Below are 25,735 nucleotides of genomic sequence, written 5' to 3'. Positions count from 1 at the left end.
CATTTAATGACCATTCAAGGTTACAATGGCATTGAAAAAAGTGAGTTATGACCATTTTTCACAGTTAAGACCATTCCAGCAACCCCTTGGTCAAGTGATCAAAATTCAGACTCTTGGCAACTGACTCATATTTATGACAATTCCAATGTCCTGGGGTCATCTGATCTTTTGCAACCTTCTGACAAGCAAAATCAATGGGAAAGCCAGATTCACTTAACAACTGGGTTACTAACTTATCAACTGCAGTGATTCACTTAACAATGAGGCAAGAAAGGTTGTAAACGGGAGCAAAATTCATTTCAAAAATGTCTTACTTAACATCAGAAATTTGGGGCTCAATTATGGTTGTAAGTCAAGGAGTACCTGTACACACTTCAGGCCAAAGGTATAACCACCTCCTCCAACCCTATTTAAACTATCTCTTAAAACCTGCTCTGTTGTCAGGCCTGGGTCAGAGTGAGTGATGAACACCTTGTGTGATGTTGTGGTACTGTGAATGGTAGGAATCTTTTTATGGACTTTCTCATTCTAAGGATGTAATTCAGTGGTGAAATGTAAAATTTGTTACTACCGGTTCTGTGGGCGTGGCTTGGTGGGGGGGGGGTAATGTGACTGGGTGGGCGTGGCCAACTTTTTTTAAAAAACTCTTTTAAAAGCATTTTTTCTACAACCTCTTCAGCCGAAGAGGTTGCAGAAAAAATGCTTTTAAAAGCCTTTGACTATCAGGCAACTCAGCTGGGATCATCAGAGGCTTTTAAAAGCATTTTTTTCTACAATCTCTTCGGCCAAAGAGGTTGCAGAAAAAAATGCTTTTAAAAGCCTTTGACAATCAGGCAACTCAGCTGGGATCGTCAGAGGCTTTTAAAAGCATTTTTTTCTACAATCTCTTCAGCCAAAGAGGTTGCAGAAAAAAAATGCTTTTAAAAGCCTCTGACGATCCCAGCTGCGCTGCGCAATCGTCAGAGGCTTTTTTTTTTACTTTTAAAAGCATTTTTTCAGCCGAAAAGGTTGTAGAAAAAATGCTTTTAAAAGTTAAAAAAAAGCCTCTGATGATCGCACGGCTCAGCTGGGCATGGGGGGGGGAGGTGCAGGGATTTTTGCTACTGGTTCTCTGAACCACCCGCCGCCATCGCTACCGGATCAGGAGATCCGGTCCGAACCGGGAGTATTTCACCCCTGATGTAATTCCTTTTTAAAAACTTTTGTTTTTATTTTGTATTCGATATGCTGCCCTTCTATATGCTAGAGTTGCAACAGATTGGGGTGTCCTGTAATGCCCAGAAATGAAATAAAATGTAGTGGTTTTGTTCTGATAGTTGTTTTCTCTGATAGATACACGGACTCTTTCATATGCAATCAAGTTTCTTTGTTGGCCTTTAGAAAAGGGAGGGGGCTAGGGGAAGCCGGAGCCCATTTCTGTCTCTGAAGTTCCAAGTACTCTGGTTGCTTTTGCATTGTAACAATATGATTTGGAGATTCCACCCGATCTTTTTTCCAGTAAACATTGTCTATTCCAAAACTCTCTCCAGGTTTTTTTTTTTCTTTGCCAGACACTAAGCTTTTCAAGATGGGAATGATTTTAAGAAAATTTTCATTGGAACATGTCACTTTTGCATTCTCTCTAGATTTCTTAATGAAATTAACATGTAATAAGAAAAAAGGTATCCAAAACTACAGAGGACACCTCCGTGCAGGGTTGTGGGTTTATGCTGCTTTTTTAATCTTCCCATTGCTAGAAAATTGAAAGCAGACCCACCACAAGCAGGTGTGCAAGTTGTGGTTCCATGACATGGAGGGTGCCAAGGGATAGTAATGATAGAGGAAGCAGCGCATCCAGTTGCTACTTTGTGCACATGCCCTATAGAAGAAAAGGAGAATAAAATATGGGAAGCCACAGCTACCACGTAATGCACAAAGGTGCAGTCAACAGCACTCCTGACTGTATGTGCAAGAAAGAAAGAAATGTTGGGGGGGGGGGGCAGAATCAGGATGGCCTCTGCTTTTTTTCCTTCTTCCCAAAACAACTGTGCAAGATGGATAGAAGATAAATAATTGTGCAGGCGTGAGAGAAAGTAGATAAAGGAGTGGAAGAACAAGAAGGACATCACAATCAAGGTCATAGAGAGCATTCCAGGCATATATTTTGGTCTTTCTGGAAGTCTAAAAAAGTTTTATGAGGTAGTATGTCAGCTAATTAATGTACTGTATATAACCAGGGAGCCATGTGTTGTATAAAACAGTTGCTTTGAATTTGGTATATTCCAGATAGTGCACAGAGTCCCTAAAATCATTTGTTATGAAGAAAAGCAGTTGCTCTGGAGGAGATAAAGACAGCTGCCCGATGAATTAAGGTTTTGGTTTTCTCCAAACATATCTATTTTGTTTCTAGTGTCTGTAACTAAAAGTGGCATGCATAGGATTTGCCTACCTAAACTCCGACCAGCATGGTCTTACTTGCAATTTTAGCATGTAAGCCACATAAAGTCATCTAGTATTTAATAAGATGGTCAAATATTCTGAGATTTTTATGATCTCATTGAGTTCTTACACGAGATCCTAAGATTTTGATGTTCTCAGTAAATTTTGCAGTTTTGTCAGATTTGGGCATTCTCAATATACAGTATTATGAGACTTTAGATAGGATTATAAAAGGGAGACTAAAGCCTAAGATTTAGTGAGCATGGATGAATAATTTTTAATTTGTTATTTTAATGGTGGATGGGCATATAAAGTGCTGTGGACCATCCAGTCCTGAACTATCTTAAATACATTGTAATAAGGCATACTAATCCATGTTGACAATGAAACAGCTTTCAATATGTGCTCATGTGGATGGCAGTTTTTCTGCTAATTTTGTACATTAGTTCTTTGAACATAGCTACTCTGCAGAGAATAGTTAATTTAGATAAAGGACCTCCTTTGTAGCTGATTAATAAATTGGAAGTCATTGTGGGAGATACTTGAGATTCTTTATGCTGTGCCTAATATGAGCCAGATTTGATAAAGCCTTGGTTCCAGAGCCACTTTTTAGTGCTACGGCTACTTAGCTCTAAGTATATAAAATACATTTTATTAACATCTGACTTCTACAACAAACTCATGCCTCTAGGATGAAGATATCCCTAAACTAGAAGGTGTGATTTATTGATTGATTGATTGATTGATTGATGATGATTGATTGATTGATTGATTGATTGATTGATTGGTTCGCTTTATATGCCGCTCTTCTCCGGAGACTCAGGGCGGCTTATAATGCGTTAAGCAATAGCTTTCATACTTTTGTATATACCTGCTTAGTAGGGCTTTCGGCCCCCCCAAGCGGTGTTCTTTTTTATACAAAGTCAGCTTATTGCCCCCACAATCCGGGTCCTCATTTTACCTACCTCGGAAGGATGGAAGGCTGAGTCAATTTTGAGCCTGATGAGATTTGAACTCTCGGTAATTGCAGGCAGCTGGCAGCTAAGTGCTACTTAACAGCACTTTAGTCTGCTGCACCACCAAGGCTCTGATTTGGTTATTAGTAATTGCATTTATTTCAGCTTTCCTCTAGATGCCCAGTGAAGTGTATATGGTTCTCTTACCCGACTATCACATTTATTTCACAATGACTCTATGAATGAAGGCTGAGAAAAAGTGGCTGGTTATCAGTGAGTTTCATATTTGAATGGGGATTTGATTTAAATTTTCTCAAGCCATCATCTTCTCACTATGACTGCTAGTTGTTTAGATTTTGTGTGTGTGTGTGATTTTGAGTCATTCTTGACTCTTGGCAATGGACTAATCACAGCAGTTTTCTTGGTGTCGTTGGAAGTGGTTTGCCATTGCCTTCTTGCTAGGACTCAGAGAGTACGTGTCTAAGGCAGCAGGACTAGAACTCACAGAATCCTGGTTTTTAGCCTGGTGTCTTAACCACTACAACAAACTGGCTCTCTTTTAGATGTCTACCACAATTAAAACAAAAACAAAACCTATTGGCACAGAATGGCTGTTTCTCAATATAGGAGCAACTTAAATATGTACTCTGTTATGGAAGACAGGGAGTTCAGAGCTGGTGGATATGAAGATCAGGTGTGCGAATATTTGCTCTTAGCATTTATTCAGTTGCGCTCAAACTGGCCATACTTTTTTCAGTACATTTACTACAAGATATTTCTATTAACATTATTGGCAAGAAATAATTGTAAAAATTACTCCTTCTATTTTAATTTTGCTTAATAGAATACATTTCAAGTCACTGTAACATTTCTGCAGAAACAATATATTCATGTCTTCCAAGACATACCGTCACTTGAAAACAAAGTCTACTTCATTGTTATGAAAGGATTTCATTATTTACCTTTCTCCAGGACTATTTCCCTCAATCAATAAATGAACAAGTCTAATATTTTTGACACATTTGCTTAATAGAATTATCTCTACAGGTAGTATTGAATTTACAACCACAATTGAGCCTAAAATTTCTTTTGTTGCCCCCATTTTATTCCCCTTCTTTCCCCAATTGTTAAGTGAATCACTGCAGTTATTGTGTTACTGGCACTGTTGTTAAGTGAATCTGGCTTCCTCATTGCCTTTGCTTGTCAGAAGTTTGCAAAAGGTGATCACATGACCCTAGGACACTGCAACTGTCATAAATTTAACCAGTTGCCAAGTGTCCAAATTTTGATCACATGACCTCAGGGACGCTTCAACAGTAGTGTGAAAAACATTCATAAGTCACTTTTTACAATGCCGTTGTACTTTGAATGATCACTAAACGAACATAAGTCAAGGACTACCTGTATCTAGTTTTATTATTTGTGTGGTAAACTGGTCACATTTTAGGTTATATTCATGCAGAAATATTGAAAATTCAAAAAGGTTACAAACCTTTAAGCACCACTGTATTTTTTCCTGTTAGATTGGGTCAGAGGAATGCAAAGTAATATTTACAGAGCCATGGTGGTGCAGTGGTTAGAATGCAATATTGCTGGCTAATTCTGCCGACTGGCAACAGTTCGATTTTCACCAGCTCAGGGTTGACTCAGCCTTCCATCTTTCTGAGGTTGGTAAAATGAGGACCCAGATTGTTGGGGGCAATATGTTGACTCTGTAATTAACTTAGAGAGGGCTGTAAGACACCTCTCTAAGTTATTTACAGAGTCAGCATATTGCCCCCAACAATCTCGGCCCTCATAGCTAAGTGCTACTGCTATTGGCTATTGATATTATTTAAAATGCACTGGACCCTGATGATTTGTATCTGTGCACTCAAATACTTGTATTCATAGTTACCTGTACAAGAGTAACAGTCTCTTTTTTCTGAAGTTATAGAGTTATGGGCCAAAAGAAGGTTGTGCTAGAAGTTTTAGGATGTTCAACCAGTCCCAAATAAGTGCACTGTTTCCTGATATGTTCTAGAACTTGGAGTAACAAATAGTAAAAATAAATAAAATAAATTGCTAATAGTGCCACCCAATGTTTAAAAATTAGTAAAAGAAAGCTAAGAAGACTCACACTGGATAATATTTTTGTGGGAGACCACCAGGAAATATCAGAGTGGTAGACAATCTTGGAAAATTGATAAAATATCTTGGAAGAAGGCAATGCCAAGCCCCTTTGTGTTAATGTTGAGAAAGCAACATGAGTGTGTCCATGAAGCTGCCAGGAATCAAACTCAGATTTTTGCCTTACTTTCCTAGATTGTTTGTATTTTGCAAAAGCATTTGAGAGGTTTCAGCAAAGAGGGGCCTATGCAGGAAAAGGTAGACTATTAAAAAACAATAAATTTACTGAAAGCTACTAAAGTGTTCTTGTTCGTCTCGTTCTAGTTGATTGCTGCTTTAAAATCCTCTGAAATTTGTGAAAGTGACATAATAGTTGCAATTTTGCAAATAAGCATTTTTTCTGTTAGGGTATTATCATGATTGGATGCTATTGTGTTGAGTGAATGAGGGGAGTGGAGTGAAAGAAGATAAATTCTAAACTATGCATATAGAAACAGGCTTCAGGAACAAGATATTGAAGCTCTGTGAAGGGGAATTGATGTGCACTGGCTGATTTGAGACCCCAAAGCAGGATGAGGTGAGAATTTCCTGCAGTGGAAAATGGACCACCCACATGTTCTGCAGAATTGTGGGAAAAGCTCTCCAAAATGAATTCAAAAGCCACTGTTGCTGTAATTTCCAATAAGCCAGTGAAGAGTCAGGAATAAATCAACTGAGCTTCAAAACAGATAACGTCATGTGAACAATTATGAAGTGATGCAAAAACATTTGTCTGGAAATATTCCCATTTACCCTATTTTATATGCAAATGTGTTGATTATCTTTGTTTGAATGCTGAGAATTGGAACGGTTTGTCTGAAAGATTAAATATCTTGCAAATATTGAGTTTTAAACATTGCTAGAATTAATTATTACTTCCGAAACATGTGTTTAGATTAGAGGATCCAACACTGGTGATTTTCTCAATATAATTTCTCTTGAAAAGAACATTGGTTCTTGAAGAATTACAAACACATATTGCCAAACATTTTCCTTTAAAACAGATGCCCAACTTACAAAATAAGGGCTGTTATGTTTTATACACTTATTTTTTATAACTTGAGAAAACTATGACTGATAGGACATGAAGAAGGCTGCTTCTGTCCTTTTCAGGTTAAAAAAAAAGCAAATTTTTTAAGCTGCAAAAAAAAAGGGGGGAAAGACATGGATTCCCTATTTAGAGATGTCAGTTTTATAATGACAATAAAAATGATAGCATGGATGGAAAAATGCAGCATCCTGTATAACATGTTTCAGCAATCACAATGTAAGAAATTGTACCCTTTTTAATACTATAGGCTCATTTTCTGAAGTGCTTGCCCAGTAAGTAGTATTTCCTCATAGTTTATTTTTTTTCTAGTAAAAACAACAGTTTTGTGTTATCTTCAAGAATAACACATTTATTTTTGGATAATTGTTTGTGCATCTAATCTTAGTTGCTGTTTTCACTGCAAAAGTGTAACACAGCTATCCACTGTAAAAAGTATTCTATTATTCCTCAGTTCCAATTTATTATGATATTGTTTTAAATATTTAAAAAACCAGTAAGGTTTATGCATAACCATGGTTAACGCATAACGGCCTGCTCATTCTTTGTATGCCATAAACTTTTATTTGTAAATCACAGTTGTCTTCTTGAAACACATTAAGCTCAAATGAACCATGTTGTGTTTCATGAACACAACTATGGTTTACAAACAAAAGTTTATGGCGTACAAACAGTGAACCAGGGCTATTATGCTAAGCATGGTGACTTGTAGCCAACAAACACACACACAAGCACACAGCCATATATAATATTATCTTAAGTGGTCCAGTTGTAATATTCAGTTGCATCATGAACAGATTTTCCTTTAGACACCTTTGGCTCATTATTTAAACTTGGATAGTTTTTCCTGTTTGTATGTTTAATAAATAATGACAGCATCACAGACACCTGGCTCCTTAGTAGGAGAATTATAGAATTACAGGGCTGGAAGGAACCTTGGAGATCTTCCAATCAACCCAAGGCAGGAATCCTTATACCATCCTCCTGGAGAAATTAATATTCAGTCTTTTCTTGAAAATCTCCAGCATAGAGCATCCAAAACTCTAGACAGAAAGCTGTTCCATTAGGCTAACTGAAAGATGAAAATTTGTTCCTGATCTGTTCTACAATATGCAACTGAACCCCGTGCTAAATCAAATTGGAATTGGAGGGGTTCACAAATTTAATTGATGAATCAGAGCTGCCTCTCTGCCACTTCAAACATTTAAATGATGGCTAAATCATTTTAGCCAGCAAGGTTGACTCAGCCTTCCATCCTTTCTAAGGTAGGTAAAATGAGGACCCAGTTTGTGGGGGCAATAAGCTGACTTTGTATAAATATACAAAAGTATGAAGGCTATTGCTTAATGCATTGTAAGCCTCCCTGAGTCTCCGGAGAAGGGCGGCATATAAATCAATTTTTTTTAAAAAAAATAACAGCAAAGAGAGTTTCTTCTGTCTAGTAGCTATCTTGATTTTAGCAGATTAACTGCTGTATTTGGATTGTATTTTCTGAAAGTTCTAATAAGTTAGCAAAACATAATGAAAAATATTGGAACTCTGACAACTTGCATATTTACCGTACATTACTTATAAAACACATTTAAGAATTTCACACACCTACACATTACTCTTGTGTATGTCTGTTCAGAATTAAGTTACTTGGGATTCAGTGGAAACAGTTCTCATCCAGATGACGTACGTAAGATTGCAATTTAGAAATAAGGACTTGGTTTTCCAGCAGTGGCATCCACAGTAACTTACAGCAATAAAAACAATAAATGCAACACAGCACATTATTAATGAATAAAGCAGCAGCAAAATATCAAAGATAAAAGAGCTGGAATAAGACATTTCAGAAATATGATAGTACCATGAGTATCAAAAACTGAAAATTACTCAGTTTCTGCACATAGCACATCTTTGGCACAATCTAATATGCATCATATCAGAGAAAATTATTTTTTAAAAGTTTGTTCATTGACAAAATTGTAAGTAAATATGTTTGAAAAATATACAGTAGAATACATCCAAATTTTAACATGGATTTACCAGAAAACAATTCACAAATTAAAATTAAAGACCGAATTTCATTTATATGCAATAAAATTTACCAATTTACCTACATTGTCCTGTCAGCATTATAATTGAAGTCTAAAACGTCTGGAAGCAATCAAGATTATGAAAGTTGTTAACTACTCAGAACTGTTACTGAAATCTTTTTTTCTTGATCAATAATCTATATATTTTCAGGCTTTCTTGATCTTCTGTTTAGTCAGAATTTCAAACCGAACATCAAATTAAAGACAAACTGTTCCCTGGTGATATACTAAATTAACCATACTAAGGACTCACAAAATATATGTTTCAAATTAAGTGACTTATATGGATTGGAACAATATTTCAAAATGTAATATACACATTTGGTACAACTTTGCATCTTTCCTTTTCAAAAACAGCTCTGCAAGTTATTATTGATGGCTTGGCAGCTTTGAGGGTGACGTCAGCTCTTCCATTGTGAAGGATCTGCTTTCTTTTAGATTGTCTTATGGCATTTCATCAAGTTTCAGTGATTCAGCTGAATTAAAAACCAGCTGGCTTTGAATCAAAATTCCCTTAACTGCTAAACCAAACATATTCCTAACCACACAGACTTTGCTCTATGGCCTGTCACATACAAACCCTCAAACTTTGTGTTCTACTGTATCCAATTTTATTTTTGCATAATCTGAATTGAATGATGATAAAAATAATTGAATCCTTGGCACTGATGGTTGTTAATCAGAATTTGTCTATATAGTTATCATTTTAGCTTATTAATAACAGCGGTAAAAAAATTAAGAAAATTTTAAATAGGATTTTTATCAAATACATCTAATGCTGAATACTAAACTCAGAAAAAAGTGCTATTTGCATATTTTTCAGGAAGAAACATTCTCTATTCTAAATTTTATATTACTACTACTACTACTACTACTACTACTACTACTAATAATAATAATAATAATAATACGCAATTATGGATGAAACATGTAACAGTGATACTCATGGTCATCAGGGCACTTGATACCATGTCCAAGAATTTTACAAAATACATAAAGAAATTGCAGCTTCCTGCAATAACACCAGCGGAACTGCAAAAAACTGTGCTACTCAAAACAGCGTACATTTTAAGAAGATACTTGGTTGATACCTAGGATGCTGCAAGCAACCCGTATCAACCATCAGTGCCAGTCAATGACATTTGTGATATATTTTTAAATGTTTAGTTGACTGAGTTTCATGTTTAATGAATAAAAGAGATGATGATGATGATGATGATATAATAATAATAATAATAATAATAATAATAATAATAATAATAATAATAATAATGATGATGGAAACATCATGAAAGCATTAGCAAAGGATGACGGTTACAAATACCTAGGCATATTGGAAGCAGATAACATTTTGAATGGAAAAGTCAAAAGCATCAACGCGAAAGGAATACATCAGGAGGGTCCGCAAAATATTTAAATAAAAACTGAATGCTGGAAACATAATTAAAGTCATTAATACATGGGCAGTTCCAGTAATACGCTACCCAGTTGGAATCATCAACTGGACTGTGGCTGAACTGGAAAACCTGGACCGGAAAACGTGTAAACTTTTGAATATGTACCACGCTTTACATCCACGAAGTGACACCGACAGGTTATACCTGCCAAGAAGAATAGGGGGCAGAGGGCTATTGCAAATCCATCAAACTGTAGAAGAAGAAAAACGAAGTTTGAATGATTATGTGAACCAAAGCACAGAAAGATTGCTGCAGGCTGTGAAAACAGAGAGCATTATAAAAACAACAGAAACAAAGGCAGAATATAACGAAAAACAGTTGGTTGACAGATTAAATGGATGGAAAACCAAAGTTCTGCATGGACAGCACTTGAAAAACATTGAAGGAAAGTGTGATAACAACTTGACATGGATATGGCTTAAGAGAGGAACCATCAAGAAAGAAATGGAAGGTTTAATACTTGCTGCTCAAGAACAAGCACTACAAACTAATGCCATGAAAGCGAAGATACAAAAATCCATTGGCAATCCAAACTGCAGACTTTGCAACAACAAAGTTGAAACTGTTTCACACTTAATATGTGAGTGCAGCAAAATTATGCAAACTGATTACAAAGCTAGACATGATCGAGTTGCTAAATTAGTCCACTGGTCATTTTGTAAAAAATACGACATACCTGTATCTGAAAAGTCATGGGAGCACAAAGTGGAAAAAGTTATCGAAAATGAGACAGTGAAGATCTTGTGGGACTTTCGAATACAGACGGATCGTCATTTGGAACATAATACACCAGATATCACGGTTGTTGAGGGCCGAAGTGTACAGTTTATTGATATCGCTGTACCAGGAGATGCCAGAGTCGAAGAAAAGGAACTGGAAAAAATCACGAAATATCACGACCTGGCCATCGAAACTATACAGCTATGGATGAAACATGTAACAGTGATACCCATTGTCATTGGGACACTTGGTACCATGTCCAAGAATTTTATAAAAAAAATCAGGAAATTGCAGCTTCCTGCAATAACACCAGCGGAACTGCAAAAAACTGTGCTACTCGGAACATCGTACATCTTAAGAACAGTGGTGAAATCCGAACCAGTTTGCTGGCCGTGCATGCGCACTGCGTGCCAAACATGTGCTGCATGTGCATGTGCAGTGTGCACCAAACGTGTGCTCTGTGTGCACGCATGCGTAATACTCACCAAAAGGAGGCTTGGAAAGGTAAGTAGAAGCGAGGGGGGGATCAGCTGTGGCGCATGATTTAGCTTCGCTAGAAAGCTAGAAAGCAGGATTACCAGAGCGAACCGGTAGCATTTCACCCCTGCTGAAGAAGATACTTGGTTGATACCTAGGACGCTGGCAGCAACCCATGTCAACCATTAGCACCAGTCAGTCGTATTTGTGACACATTTTTAAATGTTCACTTGACTGAGTTTCATGTTTAATGAATAGAAGAGATAATAAGAATAATATAATATATTAAATTTATACATCATCCTATTCTAAATGACTCTTCGGCAGCTCACAAAAATAAAAATGTAATAAAATAAAGATAAAAGATGCTATATGAAAAATCTGATATATTTGGATGTCTACTGATTGCAACTTGGACAAATTTGCATTTTAAGCCATAGATCTATGACACTGTAATAAAAGAGACACTATCCATTATGCCTATTTTAAACTTAAAAACTAATTTAATTTAAATTCCTTCACTGACTGTGACATCTATAAGATCAATACCTCAACAACTGCTAAAATAAATAACCTCGTAGTAGGTTCGGTGTGTGTGGAAAAGTTGCTTTTGCTTTGCGCGCATACATAAACATATACACAATCATTGTATATTGGCAAAATGCAGAATGCATTGGCTACAATTTTATTTTCAGTTATTTGCTTATAGTTTCATTCATTTCTATAAGATTTTAGCACCCATAACTTATTATCAGATGTTGGTGATAACCACTAATTGACGTTCAGAGACAGTATCGGTTATTAGAGAGAAAGAGGGAAATAGACAAACCCTCTACAACAGCAATTAAATCAAAAGTCTGTGGAGTTACCAAAATGAATAATTTAACAATTGTATTCATTTTGGGGGTAAACGTGTTTAATAATATCTTAATATAGTTTCTGTGGTATGGTATTTATGCATATCTATATTCCGCTGAATCAGTATTTTTTTTTTCCTATGGAATTGCCCATTACCTTTTGAAGTAATATTTTATAATATGTGAGTACTGTATTTAGTTTATAATAAATCACATTTGAATTCCAGTGACATTATATATTGCATCTGCAAGAATACTAGAAGAATTTGTCTTGATTATTGGACACTTAGCCCCTTTGGGCTCCATCTTTCATCCAGTGCACAAGAGCTAGACATGATTCTATGAGTTATTGTACAGCTAGGTTGATTTGTGCCATTCATACTTCTTTTTCAATATTAGAAGAATATAAAATTGATATAAAGAGAACAAACATGCAGTGTAAGGAAATGGAATGAACTGCTTTTGGATTGAGTGCACTTATGTAGCCTCTTAAAAAGAAGCAAATATTTTTCTGTATGCTCAGGCAGATAACATTGTTTGAGGGAAAAAAGTTAACAAAACTTGTAAGTCCCATAAGTGATCTCCTATTATTAACTTAGTGCATTTAAACTTGTCAAGTACACATAAGTTGTCTAATCCAAAACTTCCATAAGAAAATTGTTTATCTTTACACTTGATCATGATGTTCTACTAAAAAAGTGTTCAGTAAACTACAACTTTATCAAGTTATGTGTGGGAAACGAAGAAATACCGTGTTTTCCCCAAAATAAGACATCCCGTGATAATAAGCCCAATTGGGCTTTTGAGCGCATGGCCATAAGACCAAGCGCTTATTTCAGGGTTCAAAAAAATATAAGACAGGATCTTATTTTCGGGGAAACATGGTAGTTTATAATATTCTTGTATGGCAGCAGTAAATTTTACTATATAAGCATAAAATTCTAAATACTTATCCCCCTTTAGATCCCCCTTATTTTCTAGTGGGATCATACTGGTAGGTAGATTAGCAGTATCACTTGGTATATGTACTGTTTTTAAGGATACTGAAGGAAGTAGCTGATTCTTACATTCTACTGCCTAACCAGTGAATCTGCACAGCTCCCTTTGAAATTTTATTTTACATGATTAAAATATTTTAATGTTAAAAATGTGGTGCTGGTATTTTGCAAAGCAAAGTGTCAAAATCCAGTTTCATTTCTATTTCCAAAAATGTCTCTGGGTCCCAAAGCATCTCATAAAATTTATTTTAGAAAATAAAAGTAATTTGTACCTATTCTTTTAAATGTACATATGTTTAAAAATTATCTCCAGAAAAAGAACAAAGATAAGCAGAGGTAAAGGATAGTGCTGTGGCTTTTGAGTTAGAGCAAGAGTTGACTTATTCTAGTGGTTTGGTAGTCTGTGATTGGTTTGGTCTTCCATGGACATCTTGTGGATGGTAAGGCTCAGCTCCATGGCAAGACATTCTTATTATGGCAGATATTCTCAACAGCTCCAGAAGATTAGAGATCCCAGAAATAGATTATGCCTATAGACCAGGGGTGTCAAACTCAAGGCCTGTGAGCTGGATCCATCCCGCAGGGTGCTTAGATCTGGCCCGTGAGGCCACCCTGGAAACAGTGAAGGACCGGCCCGTAATGCCTCTGACAGCAAAAACGGAGCTCACAAGGACTGTGCATGGTCCTCCCGGGCTCCGTTTTTGGCTGCGACAGTCTCCTGCAGCCCTCTGCCAGCGAAAACGAAGCCCAGGAGGACCAAATATTATAAACAGCTCCACTATCAGCTGCTGGAATCATTTCAGCTGTAAAATGGAAATTGCTCCTGCTCCTATTGCTTTCTGCCAGCTTCCCTCATGGAAATGCAATAGAGAAGCCTGCAGGAAGTCGCTCCCATTCTCACTGCTTTTTTTTCCTTTGGTCATTCTGTTTCTCTGTTTAGGTAAGGAAATATCTCTGAAATGATGACCCATCAGGTTGCGAGCTGTCTAGTTCCTTATAAATGCCTCATTTTTGTCTTTGCAAAATAATAAATTTAATTCCTATCTCCTTTTTTCATTAGTGGGGCTGTGTCTGATAATTTTGTATTAAATGTGTATTGCAGAGCATCCAAAATTTTGGATGACCAAGGGGGTGCTGAATGGTGAAAGGCTGAGGACTGCAGAGGATGAGACAACAGTGGAAAATGGGCAAGGCCACATCATACCTATAGGAGAGGCCCAAGTTTCCTCTTATCCTCATCTTCTGACTATTTTGGGAGGAGGGAGAGTTGGGTTGAAATTTTTCTCAGATATTCAAATGTTATAAATTTAAATATATTTATTAAAATATAAATTTATAATACAAATACTGGGGAATTTGAGTTGTAATCAGTGCATTGTGCTGGTAAACCAATACCAGCAGTGCAGTTGAATGGCATTCACACCTGGGTGTCTCCTATGGACTGAAATCCTAGGATGTTTCCTCCTGCTTTCCTTAATAGATCACTTTTTCCCATTAGCTCATTACAAAATATAAGCTTGGGAAAGAGGTTGATATTTTTCATCATTTCTAGAGGATAATTGCTCCCTCCCCTCCTGGGGCTTCCCTTAATTATTTTGTTAAATAGTTTATATGCTCTTCAGAGGAAGCTTTTTACTCTGGTATAAATTGGGGAACTTCCAATTAGGAATCAATGAATTAGCAATCAATAAAATGTAATCTTCTGTACAAAAGTCATACTTATCTGTGCTGGGAAAGAGAGGATTAGAAGATTACTGCTCTTCTTGTATATGATCATTTGTCAGAAACTTCTAAGAAGGTGGCAAATTCCTATTGAAAGCTATGTTTTTTAGAAACCTCTTGATATCTCCACATTATTAATATGTTTCAATTTTCTTTTATTTATCATATTTCCTGTACTTTGCTTTATGTTTAGTCTTGGGAAAATAATGCATCAATAAGATCACAGAATGGGGAGGTCAATAAAACTTCATTACAGTTGCAAAAGTCTTCTTTTTCATCCTAAAGCTACCAAATTTTTTCTAAATGTACTGCAAGCCTTAAGAGCAGATTTGAAAAACATAGGAATAATGGGGAGAGAGATTTTTCTCCATTTGTGCAGATTTGACTACACACATTAAATCAAATAGATTAAATTTAAATATTGTTCCAAGAATTTTTTTCTCAAGAATTAGAGAGGCCTAGGTATATGGCAGAGGTGGTATTCAGCAGGTTCGGACCAGTTCTGGAGAACCGGTAGCGGAAATTTTGAGTAGTTCGGAGAACCGGTAAATACCACCTCTTGACCCCGCTCCCATCTGCCCCGCTCCCATCTGCCTCCCGAGTCCCAGCTGATCGGAAGGAAATGGGGATTTTACAGTATCTTTCCCCTGGAGTAGGGAGGAAATGGGGATTTTACAGTATCCTTCCCCTGCCATGCCCACCAAGCCACGCCCATCAAGCCACATCATGCCCACAGAACCGGTAGTAAAAAAATTTGAATCCCACCACTGCTATATGGACAGATACTGCCTGCCTGCCTGCCGCCTGTCTCACAAATGTAACTCTAAGCAGCATGCAATAAACACTTAAAAACAAGTCTGAAGCAACCATTAAAAACAATCATACATAAAAAGAATTAAGACTGCCAGAGAATAGATCAACATCCTACACACAATGTAACCATCTCACAGGCTCTCTGTTTCCATGGGATCCCCAAATTTGATGGAAAAGCCATATTTTAAGAAATTTTTGGAAAGCCTATAGCTGTGGTGGTGAACCTATGGCACACGTGCCACAGGTGGCATGCAGAGCCCTCTGTGTGGGCACACGCAGTTGCCCCAGCACAGACTAAACGCAGCTGGACTTGCACTGAAACAAGCGATGGGCAAAACAGGGCTGTGCTGCCTCCTCTTACCCGTCCCCCCGCTCCCCACACCAGCGGCAGCAACAGGTAAAGGGAGATGGGCTACCCAGGCACTTTGACAGAGTGTCTGGAAAAGATCTGGCCTGGGTAGGGGAGGGCAGCAGTGGGAACCCAGCAAATGCTGAGACCTTCTCTCGCCAGAAGGGCTTGGCTTACCCAGTGCAGGAAAGAGGACGGTGGAACCATCATGGGGGTGGTGTGTGCGTGTGTATGTGAGAGAGAGTGAGAAAGACTGAGTGTGTGTGTGCAAGAGAGACTCAGCTTGCTTCCCTTCTCTTCAGTTTGCAGTCGCTCTCAAAAGTTCAGTTTGTCCTCCAATTGCCTGAGTAGATCTTTCTAAGAAGAGTTCACTGGCTTTGTTGGGGTTTGAAAGAGGGGGGGAGAAAGAGAGAGAGAAACAGAGAGAGAGAGAGGGAGGGAGGGAGGGAAAGAGGGGCGAGGGAAAGAGAATGAGGGAAAGGGGTAAAAAGAGGGAGAGAAAGAGAGAAATGATATTACAAAAGTTTTTCTTTTTTATTGTTGCTAAACGTAATATTTCAAAAGCAGAAAAAAATTGAAGGAGCATAAAAGTGCAATTATCATGTTTTTCTTAGAACAATTAGCTGAACTCATCCTTATTTATCGTTATTTTAGGTAGTAATACCTCATTATTCAGGTTAAATTGCCGTGTTGGCACTTTGAGATAAATAAGTGAGTTTTGGGTTGCAGTTTGGGCACTCAGTCTCTAAAAGGTTCTCCATCACTGGCCTATAGGGACTAATCTTACCTCAGAGGGAATGATGTTCTTAACTAGATCTTATTTCTGCCTTGATTTATATGTATAATTTTCTTCACTGTAACTTTCTTTCAGGTTTCTATGTAGCACAGCCAGAAACTAATAAATTGGTAGTGTTTTTTTTTTCCCTCTCTCTCTCTCTCTTTTCTTTTAGAAAATAAAATTTCTAATAAAGTTTAAGGTTTGGGAAACAGCTCACTGTGATCTTGAAATAGAAATTGATTTATTTACATATTTTACTAAATTTATTGTAGCCATTCATTCCAGTAGACCTCAGGGGTGGGGGCTTACAAAATCAAATAATTAAAACAATTATAAGCTCTAAAATAGTGTTGTAATACAACACAATAGCCCCTCTAATGATAAAATTTTGTGTTTTTTTTTAAACTGATCTTTTAAAATAATAGTTAAATACTAATTGGAAATTTGAACGAGATAAGGTTTTGCTAAGGACAAATCCTGGTTATTTTATAGTTTACTTGAATTAAAAGGCCTGGAACTAATCCTGTTCAAGTTGTTACTGTTACTTTTCTGATTTGCAAAATCTTTCAACTTGAACAAAAACATCCTTATATAAAACTGATACTGTCACCATGAAAAAAAAATCAGTAGAGGGTTTATATCTAAATATCAGTTGTTAATAGTTCAACTCAGGAGTGAAGAAGGTTGAATAACATTGTTTGGTTTTTGTAAAAAATATTTATCAGATGTTATCTGTGCATTATTGCCATAACAGTAATGAATCACAGTCAAGATAATAGATTTTTATCAGTTCCTTCAAAATCAGTTTTCCATTAATTTTTTTCAAAGGTCAAGGTCACAGCTATTCCTCAAGCATTCTTATTTTAATAGAGTAACTGAAATTGTCTGAGTCCTGCAGAAAATTCATTATCGCCATAAAGCTGCAAAAGGTCACAAAATGTCTTTCTTCACTAAAGGAGCAAAAAAAAATTTTTTTTTTTTATTTCTCCAATACTTTATTATTACAGTAGAGCCTAAAGGAGCTTTTGACATTTCAGCATCTTCCTCCTTCAGGGGAAATAATTGTTTTCATATATCATGATTTAGAAAAATGACAGAAAAATTAGTGAAAAATAAACACAAACCTTTCTGGTCTAAGGATCATCTGTATTACCTTTTGTTCTTAAGTTCCTCACCTGCCATGCTGTCATGGCTGCTTTTTGCATCTCTTTGTGCAAAATTGGTAGTTGGATCTACGAGATCTCTCCCAATACATATACAGTATGCAAGACACTTGGAATAATTTTCTGGACTCACATACTGTAATATTTTCCTTTCTAGATTAGAATTACTGTTTAGTTATACCATCATTTTGCTTCCAATATAGGATAACCAAGTGCTTCTAGTTGACTATCTGTATCGAAATGGAGAATTTTTCTCTAGTCACTCACAATATTTTTTCTTATATTTTATTATTTAGGCCATCAATAGTTTCAAGGAATGTGGTGGTAATGTATCTGAAGAGAGTGTAGGTAAAAGGTAAAGGTTTCCCTATCAGTTGTGCCTGACTGTAGGGCATGGTAATCATCTCCGTTTCTTGACCGAGGGAGCCAGCATTGTCCAAAAACAATCTCCTTGATCATGTGGTCAGCATGGCTATATGCCAAAGGCGCATGGAACACTGTTAACTTTCCCACTGAAGTGGTACATATTAATCTATTTGTGTATGCATGCTTTCGAACTGCTAGGTGGACAGGAGCTGGGGCAAGTAGTGGGAGCTCACCCGGTTGTGCGGAGCTCGGGTCTCAAACCTGGGCTGTCAGTTCGACAGCTGACAAGCTCAGTGTCTTTAACCACTAAGCCATCACGCCCCTATTGTACTGTATTGTAGGACACTGATAAAAAAAAAAACTGTACCAGAGATTTGACCAATCAACTTTCGGATGTAGTTGAGGGAGGAAAGGAGAGAGAAAATAAAACATTGTATCTTCAAACATTACCACTATTTCAACAGCATAGTTTTAAATTCTAGAGGCAGCAGAAATGTCTGTGGGACAACAGGTGCTTAAGGCTTGCTCAATATTACTTTCAAATTAATATTTGGTTAAATTCTTGAGAACTGCAGTTGATTGTAGAATACACTCATGTAGAATTCCAAGTTCAATTATGATATCTTCCTTTTTCAGATAGAATGTGTTGTAAGATGTGTTTGACAACTTGAAGCATAATTTCCAGGCAGTATTGGTTTAATGGATTTAGTAGCTTCCTGTATTTTATCTATGAGCATAAAGTTATTGATAGCCTGATTGGAAGGCGCCCAGAAATTTGTATAAGATGGGTGGCTACATAAATGTTTTGATTAAATAAATAAATCTTATTTTTGATGATTATGAAAGCCTTAGAAGTTAATGTGCCAACTCATTCTTATTAAATGACCAATAGCCAGATGTAGCATTTAAAAAAAAAATATAGTCTTCGCTTATAGCAGTGTTTCTTAAAGTGTTGTCCTAGGACCCATGGGGGTGACCCAAGACTCTCTCGGGTAACCAAAATCAAAATTATTTGAAAAATAAGACAGTATTAAAATCTAAAACAATTGTGAGAAGAAGTAGCAACAATGGCTACATTAATTTTAATATGGTAAATATCTGTCACGTCCCCTGCTGGAACGCTGCCATTGCAATGGAATTGAGGGAAGGAGGCTATTGGGGTTGCCTTCTCTACATGCTTTCCCTTTTGCATGGGATTAAGGGAGGGGGGGGCTATCTTGAAGACAGATAGGCTTCCTCCCAGCCAGTTCTAGCTGACACCAAGGTCGCTGCATCCTGGGGATGAACTGTTATCAAGCTAACGCCTCAAAGTTCTCAAAACACCTATGTGGCATTGTATTGGCTAATGGTGGACTGGTGAAGGAGAGTGGGGTTTGAATTGGGAAGAATAGTTTAACGCTTTGCACAGGAACTTCAGATTCTGCCTGACATCTCTGCAATCACTTTCACTCAGTAAAAGTTCCTTTTGATAACTAATTGTTTCAAGAGTCATTCTTTCCTGAGGGAGTAGCTAAAGCAGGTCCTTACAGTATCAGTAAATATAACCAGTAAAAAAAAAAAAAGCTTTTTGTGGATTTTCCATAATTTTTAAAAGTGGGGGAGGACCCTGAGAAGAAAAAAGACTAAGAAGAACCACTAGCTTATAGAACCATTTGGTCTTTTCAATGAAATGTTAACTTTATAGGGTTTCTTCTTTTACATATGTATGTGCTATTACTTATGTATGTTATTTATATATGTTTTAATAATGTGCTTCATTTTTAATGAACTTTTGTGACTTGGTCCATAAATGAATAAATAACTATTTTTAATTTAAATTTATAGGCTGACTGATTCCCAATGAGTCATCATCCCTATGAGACTTTTGTTTGAATACACATTCTTCAAATAATCAATTACCAATTAATATTATATCGTTATTAATACTAGGTCGTGCTTTCCATTTCTCTTTTAGACTTATTATTGTAAACTTTTAAAATGGCAGATTTCTTCTTTATGAAGAAAATTGCCAGGTGTTTTGAGAATATAATCAGATTTTCATAGCTTTATGGAAATATTTTAGAAGGTGAGCTGGTAAAGCTGATGATATATGATTTTTCAATTTGGTTACGGTATTCTTAGTTTCTTTTCCAGGCAAGCCATTGGATTTGCCATTTATACTTCTACAATCTACTTTGCAATTGTTTGCTCTGCACTTTGCATCTGAAATTTTACTTGGAAATTACATGTTCAACTCCATCCACACTGTGTAGGAAGGTTTTTGACTAAACTCTAGCTAGATTTTTTTAGTTTTCTGCTGATTGGCTTTTGACTCAGCAGTAAGTCCTTTTCATAGCAGTTTTGGGCCTCGAGAAACTGCTCTCTCAACTGCATGAGTTTCTCATTACTGGTATAAAATCTTCTTATTTCTTCTGTAGTTTTATTGGTGTTTTGTCTGATTATTTTCATTTATGTCATTTTACTTGGCTTTTTTCTGTTTTATTGGCCTTATTGTGTGCTAATATTATTACTCTCCTTGAATTGTTCCAGTAAAAAAGATGGAGATGTTTATTTTAAATCAACTGTGGATAAAGAAATAATTTGCCAGAGACTCTTCTTTTTCCTATGAAAGGGCAGGAATTACACTTGTAATCTCTCATACTGGTATTACTATTTGCAGATCTGTCTTCTAGGGAAACCTGTCATGCACTAAACACAGTCATGGCTCTATTATGGTGCCAGCCTGTGGAAAGAGAACATGAACAGATATATTGATAAATTCAATGCATTTCTCTGCTGTAGATCGTTGGTAGTTTGAACTTCCTCTTTATGCTAGCAAGAAGGATAATGCCAGGATGTTTCTGTTATTGTAATGTTTATGCTATGGGCAGTATAATCACTTTCAGCTACAGATATTAATTCTGAAATTTTCTGGAGAATATGGAAATCCATGTGCAAATTCTGGTGTAATCTCAGATGCAATTCAAAAGCATAATCAAAGTGGCAACATCATCCTGCCACAAAAGTTATACGAGTAGTCCTCAACTTAGAACATAGTTGGGCCAGAATGTTTGTCACTAAGTGAGGCAGTAGTTAAATGTGTTGTGCCAACTTTTATGATTTTTGTTTTGCTGCAATTGCTAAGTATATTGCTATAGTTGTTAAGTGAATCATACAATCATTAACCGAATCCAGCTCTCCCCATTGACCTTGTTTCTGTCACAAGTGTGAGGAGTCACTTTTTTGACTTACAAAATTGAAACAGAATATTGGTTTGATTCTTCTTTTAAATAAACAGCTTTTTGATTTTCTGACTTATGAGATTATATAACTTTACAATCTGATATTTGAAGTCGTAGAATGGAGGATAATACAAGTAGTCCTCCATTTACAACAGTTCATTTAGTGGCCATTTGAAGTTACAAAGTGGCACTGAAAAAAATTGACTTATGACTATTTTTCACAATTACAACCGTTGCAGTATCCCCATGGCCATGTTATCAAACTTCAGATGCTTGGCAACTGACTTATGACGATTGCAATGTCCCAGGATCATGTGATCCCCTTTTGCAATCTTCTGATAAGCAAAGTCAATGGGGAAGCCAGATTCATTTAACAACTAATTTAACAACTGCAGTGATTCACCTAATAACTAACAACTGTGACAAAAAAAGGAAGTAAAATGGAGCAAAACTCATTTAACAAATGTCTTGCTTGGGAACAAAAACGTTGGGCTCAATTGTGATCGTAAGTCGAGGACTATTTGTATTTCATGTGAACTAGCATGTTATACTATGATCTTCGTTTTCTCTAGTTTCTTTTTCAAGAGTTTATTAGATGTATAAAAGGGGGGAATAAAGGATGAATATTTCATCCTTTTATACAAATGTAACTGGAACAGGAAAACTGTTGTTGGCAGAGCACAGCTGAAATCTTGAACTAATGAATGGAAACATTCTGGAAGCAATTATTTTACAAAGGTTTTCTGTTATTTTTTTTGCTTTCCTCTTATTTCTAAATGTCTGTTCAGAATATCTGAGGCACCAATATTTCTTAGAACTCAGATGGTCATGGAATCATGAGTTTTAAGCATTTTTTTAAGATCACCAATATTTGGGGAGTGTTTACAATACAATGGAAAGGATTGTGCTTGTAGTTTCTGAAATTGAAACTTGTGAAGTTTCTGATATTGATTTATGTGTGTTTTTAATTGGTTGTAGAAGTTACTACTTTGAATACATAATAACTGTTGATGCAAACATGTTGGGCCACTTATCCCTGGAGAAAATACAGTAGTTTGCAGAGGAAGCATAATTTTCCTGGCTTTTCCCCAATCCCAACCTGTTTTGGTGTATAAATTATAAGATGGGAAATGGTATCTTTTTAGTTATCTGTGTGTATGTTTGTACATTTGTATGACTGTCTTCAAATGCGCCTTACATTCACTTTTTCTGGTTTGGGCAATGCTGCAAAGAAAAGCATTGTCAGACCTTGAAAATATTCTTATACTTGAGATAATAACATACAAAACTGCTTATATTAGGGGGAAATTCATCTAAAAGTATACACGAATGTAATTTTTGCTTTAAATCTCAGATGGGGAAATAGAATGAACTATGCTTAAGGCTGGAAAAATAAGAAATCCAAATTGGCAAGTAGGTAATTCTATCCAAATCATCTAGGAAAAATTAATCCACCAACAGTATATGGCAATCCATCAGCATTTCATAAAACCTCTTATTTTTAATATCTGTCTGGACTGCAGTACTTGTCTGATTGCATGCTTATTCCTTTTCTCCCCCCTCCATTTTTTTACTTGATGTGCTTTAAGCTATGTATATCTGATGTGAAGCCAACATTGAAACAAACCAATGCTTGCATTGAGAGCCATTAAGCTGAAGCAGCAACAGCTTCATCACTGGAAGCTTTCAAGAAGAGACTGGGCTGCCATCTGCCAGAAATTATGTAGGGTCTCCTGCTTGGGCAGGGGGTTGGACTAGATGACCTACAAGGTCTCTTCCAACTCTGTTAATCTGTATCTATCTAACCTTTCCTGATACCAGAATTGGGATGATGGGAATTGTAGTCAAAAACATTTGGTGTGCACCAGGTGGGAAAAACTGTTGTAATGCATTAAAGGCAGGGGTGGGTTCTACTTACCTTTACTACTGGTTTGCAATAGGGCCTTGCATGCATGCTTGCTTCGCTCGTGCATGCGCATGCTCTTCTGCGCATGCACAGAAGTGTTATGATGATGTCGGGCTCGGTGGGCGGAGCCTACCACCAGTTTTACTACCGGTTTTATAGAACCGGTGCAAACCAGGGGCAACCCACCACTGATTAAAGGGTAATCTTAATTTAACTGCTAAATGATGGTGTAATTTTAACACAAGGATAGAGTTTAAAACTCTATTGAATGGAGGAGAAGGAGGAGCAGGAGGCACTGAAGCTAGTATGTCATGAACACCAAATGAGAAACAGAAAGGAGACATGGCAAGGCAAAGTATCATATGACCAGTAAATTAAAACAAAATAGCAGGCAAAGCAGATAACAACAAGACCTGGCAATGGCTAAGAACAGGAAAGTTGAAGAAGGAGACATAAGGGCTAATTCTGGTGGCTGCACAATATCAAGCCTTCAGAACAAATGCATAAAAAGTCAGAACAGAGAGGAGAGCAACAGACAGCAAATGATGTGTCTGCAAAGAAGCTGAGGAAGCAATGGACCACCTAGTTAGATGCTGCAAGAAGATCACACAGACTGACTACAAACACTGGCATGCCGAAGTAGCACATTGGTGCATTGGAATATCTGCAAGAATTATCATTTGTCTGCAAGCAAGAACTGGTGGGACCACAAAGCAGTCATAGAAAATAAAGAAACTAAAGTGCTCTGGGACTTTAGAATTCAAACAGATAAGCACCTGCCACATAACATCCCAGACTTAACAACTGCCAATAAGAAAGATAACATTTCATTCAATAGGTTTACAAAGAAAGCCTCAGTGAAAGTCACCCATAACATACAAAACTATGTATACAATATAATTCCTTATGAATTTCAGGGAGGAGGGCATCACAGGAGGGAGATAGCATTAGAGAAAGCTGAATAGCATAAGGTATTTGTCTGCCAACCTTGGCCCACACAGTAAGATACCATCTGATGATCTTAGTAAGCAACAGACATATAAGAATGAAATCAGTTGATCAAATAACCTGCGTAGTGGCACAGTGATTAGAATGCAGTATTGCAGGCTAACTGCCCACAGCCAAAAGTTTGATCCTAACTGGCTCAAGGTCAAATCAGCCTTCCATCCTTCTGAGGTCAGTAAAATGAGAATGCAGATTGTTGGGGTCAATATGCTGACATTTGTAAAGCACTATAGAGCAGTATATAAGTCTAAGTGCAGTATATAAGTCTATTGCTACAGTTAAGCAGCCTGTATTAATTGTCCCACTACTCTATCCTTTGTACATATAAGGCTTTTTGTTTACATTATCTTTAGCTTAAATAAGTAATACATTTGAATGTTTTTAATTAGCCAGTGAACGAATGTATTTAATTTTTTAGCCCATTCATACCTCCTGCTCTCAATTAAACTGTCTTATAAAAAGGAACTTCATGAAATTTCTGAAGTTTTTTAAAAAATGAGAAAGAGCTCTCATAACATCAAGGCCATGTGTAAGAGTGTGGAACATGCATACTTTTGTAAGCACCACTCAAAATAACATAATTTTACCAGCTTTTGAACTTGAAACTCTCTTCTTTTCCTTTGGATTAGAATATAACTAAATAGTTGCTTTCCATTTGCTACATTAAGAATCTATAAAGTAGATTTTGTGCTTCCAAGTTTTTGATATTAATTTTTTGGTGTGTTTGTATCCTCCCACCTTTTGTGGATGTCTAAACCTGACAAACCTCTTCATCCAATTGTATCACTACCAGGGACCCCAACATAATTAAAGAAATTATTTAAAAAGCTTGGACATCTCGCAAAGGGGAGTGAATGTTCTATGAACTCCCCAGTACAATGCCTCCAGAAAATCAAAGACCTAATAATAGTAGAAGATAAGATTATGATTTCATTCAATGTCACAGCGCTCTTTAAATACACGGAACAGAACTAGCAAAGGAATCCATAGCAGCAATAATACACCCAACATTACCAAAATTACTAAGATCAAAATACCCAGAATCATGGATCTCACCTTTGCCTCACTATCTACTTTCAAATTTGATGGACAAATATACCAACAAATCAGAGTAATAACCATGGGATCTCCACTCTCAGAACTTATAGCACAGACTGTGATGTAGCATCTAGAAACTATGGTACTCTCACACGTACAACCAAAAATATGAATCCAATGTGTAGATGATACTTTTGTCATAATAAGGAACAAC

The 25,735-nt window shown here is 36.7% G+C and overlaps 1 protein-coding gene across 1 annotated transcript in view; it reads left to right on the top strand.

The window, feature by feature from the left end:
- The window catches only part of ARSB (arylsulfatase B), a 73,351-nt gene that overhangs the window by 31,424 nt on the left and 16,192 nt on the right, over positions 1 to 25,735 (top strand). The gene's annotated exons all lie outside the window — the stretch shown is intronic.

Source organism: Pituophis catenifer, unplaced genomic scaffold (genome assembly GCF_029215685.1).
Source record: "Pituophis catenifer annectens isolate HBS135680 unplaced genomic scaffold, rPitCat1.0.hap2 SCAF_2, whole genome shotgun sequence".
NCBI lineage: Eukaryota > Metazoa > Chordata > Lepidosauria > Squamata > Colubridae > Pituophis > Pituophis catenifer.
Note: the sequence above shows the minus strand (reverse complement) of the source record. Positions and strands in the feature narration are given on the sequence as shown.